The sequence below is a fragment of the Oratosquilla oratoria genome, chromosome 30, assembly GCF_046742065.1.
Source record: "Oratosquilla oratoria isolate Oo_2021 chromosome 30, ASM4674206v1, whole genome shotgun sequence".
Taxonomy (NCBI): domain Eukaryota; kingdom Metazoa; phylum Arthropoda; class Malacostraca; order Stomatopoda; family Squillidae; genus Oratosquilla; species Oratosquilla oratoria.
Window position 1 is genome coordinate 48,860,010 of NC_134806.1, and position 6,000 is coordinate 48,866,009.

The 6,000-nt window shown below is 40.1% G+C and overlaps 1 protein-coding gene across 8 annotated transcripts in view; it reads right to left on the reverse strand.

Moving 5' to 3' along the window:
* Positions 1 to 6,000, reverse strand: part of LOC143041178 (high affinity cGMP-specific 3',5'-cyclic phosphodiesterase 9A-like) — a 467,704-nt gene that overhangs the window by 24,136 nt on the left and 437,568 nt on the right. The window lies entirely within an intron of this gene.

Below are 6,000 nucleotides of genomic sequence, written 5' to 3' on the forward strand. Positions count from 1 at the left end.
TGAGGTGATAGTAGCAAACATATGATTATTCTGAAACTATAACTGTATGTAATATATATATATATATATATATATATATATATATAATATATATATACAGTATGTGATGCATGAGGTGGAATGGGCGGGGGGATGGGGGGTGAGGTAGTATGTGTGAGCAAAATTTGACGCAGCCCGAAGGGATTTCTCCCCGTCTTCTCCTTTTATGCAATGGGGGGACGGAGAGGGGGGGTCGCCGATTTAATGAAGCGGCCTTGCTGTGGATGTGCTGTGTCTTGCGACACTGCTTCTGACCCAGGGCAGTGGACAAGGTACAGGGATGACCCGTCATCCAGGAGGTGCTAAGATAAGAGGGAGGGTGGAGGGGTGTGGAGTGTATTCAGGGATGGAATGGGTGGAAATGATTTTATGCCTTTCCCTTTTTGGCTACCTCCCATGTAAGGGGGAAAGAGCCTTGGTATATGCATGTATGTATGTATGTAGGATTTCACTATAAGGGATGTTCTTGACCTCGACATAAGTAGCAGGACTATGCAGTACCTATAAACAAAACAAAATAAAGAGAGAGATTAGTTTCCCTGTCACTGTTTTAGGAAGTAAGAGGAGTAGCTGTTAAGGCAGAGATTGGGAAGGAAAGTGGAAGGGATAAATAGGCGACGTCGAAAGTCGTTCATTGGCTAGAGGCGGATCGCGAAGGGATTTCAGTCCCGGACATTTCACACTGGATGTACTGTAACTGTCACCATCCGGACATTTCATACCTGACGCCGCTTGTTACCAAGAACTGATGAACCGCGAAGCACCGAGGACAAAACAACTTCGTTAGTAATATCCTTGTTAGCGAACCACACGCTCGAGCCCACACGCTCAATGACGTGGACGCTATTTCCTTGTGTCTAAACATCAGTCAGGATAGGGTAGAACCACCTTCGCTGCCGAAGGTGTGCCATTGAAGATAGCCTAGCAGCAACCGCTGTAGAGACAAGTGCCACCAGCCAGGAACGGCTTAATCAAGGTAGGCTGTTACCCCTTTGTCACCGAGGGATTATCACGGGAATGAATAAGATAGTTTGCCGGCAGCAAGAATAGAAAGAAAACGTACCCATCAATATTCAAGGGGTTGACCGAGGTAGCTTAAAACGAATATATATATATATATATATATATATATATATATATATATATATATATATATATATATATATATATATATATATATATCTGATTCTGAATGCGATTACTGGTATGGCATTTATATTCCCGTTAGGAATGGAGTATTTAAAGATCAAGGTTGGATACCACATACGGTGTCGGTTATGAGCCTTGTGCTAAGGAGACATAAGGCCGTCATTTGCATACGGTGTTAAAGGTCTCATTTCTAGTCTCTTCTTCGACCCTATTGTGACATGACCAAAACTGTGGCTGTCAATTCTCGAAATGCGTTCCGATGACGGAGATACGATTATCATAATTCTGTCACGACTTGAATATGACCGTGTCTTTATATAACACAAATCTTATTCGTTTTAACACTATCTTAATCAATCACTTTAGCACAACATCGTGCACTGATATCAAACGATTTTATTCAAAGAAGGGAACATCAGTAGAGTGAGGGATTGTATTTCTCCCTATGTGGGATTCATACGGTCTTGGACCACGTGCTGGACTTGTGATCAGCACCAATAATCCTCATGGATGAGAGCTCAGAGACCATTTGAGGCCTAATACATGTTGTCTGCATTAGGTTTAGAGGCCTTGAAACTAAGTTGTGGTTTGTTCTCTTTAATCTTTAATCTCCGTTACTAAACTGATCTACATCTCAAGTCAGTACACGAGGAAAACATTGGCGGTTGTCATACAATATTCAAATGGTGGCTGTTCCCAAATTATAATGTCATGAACATTTTATTCTCTACTATCTACTCTTAATTTACCTCTACATTTTAAAATACACGAACTGAGTATGGACACTCAGTATTCATACATATTTTTATATACAAACAATAGTGAACATAGTAATAATGATATAGGTCGTATGACGACTTGCATTTGGCAATGGAGAACGCAGGTGTCCTTTTGCGCTTAGCCAAACTGACCGCGGGTGAGGTTCGACACAACAGGGAATCCCGTGGGAGTTTCTGGAGAGGTAATCTGACGTTTTATAGCTAAAATGCGAGCGTATGTACGTGATTTGGGAGTAATTATCTCAAAAGATTTGTCCTATGATAAACAGATAAAATTGTCGGAGAATCCTATAACTTGCTAAGATCAATAATAGTGGCATTTATATATTTGGACGAAGAAATAATTAAAGAAATATTAGTAAAACTGATAAGGCCTAGACTAGAATATGCGGCGACATTGTGGTCACCCAGTACCAAAAAGAATATAAAGAAAACAAAAAAATCCAAAGAATAACCACAAAAATGGCTCCTGCACTTTCAAAGTTGTCCTATGAGAAGAGACTGGTTAAATTGGAGTTACCAACTCTGGAGCAAAGAAGAGAGAGAGAGAGGCGACCTACTGACCATCTATAGAATCAAGAAAGGCACAGAAATACTCGATAGAGAGGACTTGTTACACTGGGACAAGAGAAACACAAGAGGATATGGAAAGAAACTAAAAAAACATAGTTACAGAAGAGATCTGAAGAAAAACAGTTTTCCACATGGAGTGGTGGACACTTGGAACAAAGTGGACGAAAAAATAGTGTGCGCAAAAACCGTTCACGAATTTAAGAGCAAATTAGACACTGCGAGATACAAAGGCGGGACAACACGAGCGTAGCTCCCCTTCCCGTAAAATACAACTAGACAAATTCTAGGTAAATACACACACGCATATACAAACGCGCGCGCACGAACACACACACACACACACACACACACACACACACACACACACACACACACACACACACACACACACACACACACACACACACACACACACACACACACACACACACACACACACACACATATACAACTTCTTACCCATCAGAGTTGAATCGCTTAGGGTCTTTGGGCTATTTCGGCTTCTGATCTATTCCAGGTGATGACGCATCTATATCTGAAACTGTGTTTCTTAACCTCCTTTCTTTAAAGATATAGTTTTTTCCCCTGACCTCACCACTCTTGTCTTAAACCAAGAAATCTCCAGTTTCGCCTCATACTTTCACCACGCAGTGTGAACGACACATATATAACGAATCCAACGTCTTCCGATGAGTGGTATATATTTGCCGACTGAGATCACACAGGTCAAAGGTGGCTTTGGTCGCAGTTGAACGCACCCTGGTGTAAACTCCTCCCCTCCACCTTAGTGGGTGTTGGCTAGTTATCTAATGAACGCTAATTTGTCAACGCGATACTGTTCTCATTAAGCTCTTCCGCTCCGGGTTCAACTTTTTCCTTAATTTCGGCTCCCGCCTGGTTACTTCACTCGTCTTAACTGTACCTTTGGTGTACAAGTTGTTGTGATGGATTTTCATACCGTAATTGTAGAATGGAAAGCAACACAGATACATTTTGCCCTTGATTAACCTCTGTATTTCATGAATCCATATAAAAAAGGGTCCAGATGTAGAAAAGAAGAAAAAAAAAAAAAAAAAAAAAAAAAAAAAAATATATATATATATATATATATATATATATATATATATATATATATATATATTCACAGTATTCATGATGTTGGGAAGAGAAATAAACAAGAGTATTCATGAATTACAGTGCGACACAGTTTTCCACGTCTGTTACCAGATACCACCAGTGTCGAGAAACTGCACTGTAATTAACTGCACCTCTTTTATATCTGATAGACTTTTGTCTTTCTTACTTTCCACTTCTCAGTCTTGAATCTACTCCCCCCTAGGCTAAACAAGACCCTTCCTTTGTTGCTGTACTCGAGGTAACTTAAGCTTCTGGATATTTCGAAGTGAAGTTTGGCAAGTTATTGACGTTGTCGAGGGGAATCGAGCCAAAACTTCTTCGAGAAGAGGCAAACTGACGCGAGGTATTAATGTGGCGGGGGAAACATAGGATCAGGAAGAAGAAAAATATCTCTTTGACTCACAACAGAATAAGAGATAGAACAAACGAAGTGGCTCTTGTAGATTCTGCGTGTCAAGACCTAGTGGATACTTTATTCTTCGTTACTGTTGATCATTGTTTATGATTCTCATCTTCATTGGGAGTCTAGTTAATACTGCTCTCCAATTTTGGGCAGTCTCTCCGAATTACTGGTCTTGTTTTCTTTAGTTTTAAGGTTTTCCTCATCCATTCAGCCATTTTCCTCTTAATTCTGTTGGGTCCAATTGCACACCCACACCCACATCCACACCCACACGTGCTATACATTAACAAAATGAGGTCTAAGTATATTTTTTTCTCTTACGATAAATGACACTGTAAGAGGTTTGAGGTTTGAGGTAACTTGGGAGGTTTGAGGCACTTTCTGTTCTAAATAAAAACTGTTTAAATAACATCTTTTTATATAGTTCACCCATAAGTCGCTAAATTTCATATCTAGTTTTTCAAATATCGTAGGAAAATGCGGATCAGTAGATGCCTTTAATTTATTTTTCTATGTTTGTTCCTGTGCACATTCTCTCAGCACCCAATCAAATACTCTGATCTTCCCCCTCAGGTTGTAGAATCCCTTTACTTATAGTTTTTTTCCTTCTACTTCTTCCCTGAACGTTTTACCGTTCCTCAACTTACCGATTTTTAGTCTTCCATAATGAACCCTGAATATTTTACTTAGCAATTTATATATCTGCATTTCTTTCGGGATGAGTCAATTACTTTGATTTTCAGTGATAGAGCTATACTGCATAGTATTATTGGGAGGTGCTTAGCTGCTTAAATGAGAAAGAAAAGGAGAAGGAGTACAAGAAGAAGCTGAGAGAGGAGTGGGAGGGAGTGAAGGATAGAGTAGAACTAGGAGTGGAGGAGGAATGGGGATGGTTCAAGGAGGGAGTCACAAGGTGTGCAAAGATGATGTGTGGAACAAAGAAGGACTGGAGGAAATAGAAAGAATGGTAGTGAATGGTGGGATGAGGAAGCAAAGAAGGTTGTAGAGGAGAAGAAGCGAGCTTTCACAGATTGGTTACAAAATAGGACGAGGGAATCATATGAGAGGTACAAAGAAAGGAGAAGAGAAGTAAAGCATAAGATAAAGGAGGCAAAGAGGAGAGCAGATGTGAAATGGGGTAAGAGTATGACAGAAAATGTTGAAAGTAATAAAAAGATGTTTTGGAAAGAAATTAAGAGAGGAAGAGGAGGTGAATCAAGTAGAGAAGAAAAGGTAAAAGGTGCAGATGAAGAGATGATAATGGAAGAGAAGGCAATAAGAGGAAGATGGGCAGAGTATTTTAGGGAGTTGCTTAATGTGAAGGAGGATAGAGAGGGAAAGGTAGTTGCAGTGGGAAGGAAAATGATAAGAAAATGAGAGTGATGAGTGAGGAAAATGGAGGAGAAATAAGGAAGGATGAAGTGAAGGCAGTTCTTAAGATGATGAGAGCAGGTAAGGCACCTGGTCTGGATGGACGCCATGCAGAATGTCTGAAAAAAGGAGGTACTGTGATGGTGGACTGGCTGGTGAGGTTATTTAAGGTTTGTTTCTTATATTTGTATGCTCGAATTACATATACGCGAATTTTATGCTCAACCCATTCCCGCTATGATAGTGCAGTTGGTTTAAGTCACTGTTCACTTGTTACGTCTCAGCTGGGTTCGAGTCCTTGGCTTGACTACCTATCAGTTTCCGTATATGCTTCCGTCGAACTCCTTGTTAGTCTCGATCGTGATGGCATGGATTTAAAGTGAAAAATTAGTATGGTTGAAAAAGATTAACATCTGTGTACTGGGGACCATTCAGTGTGTGTGTGTATAATACTTTCCCATGCGTATATACTACCAATTGTTCTAAGCCTACTCGAAGCTGAAGAAATAGACTCCAACGTAAGGCTGAACAATATCATAGAGTCTATTC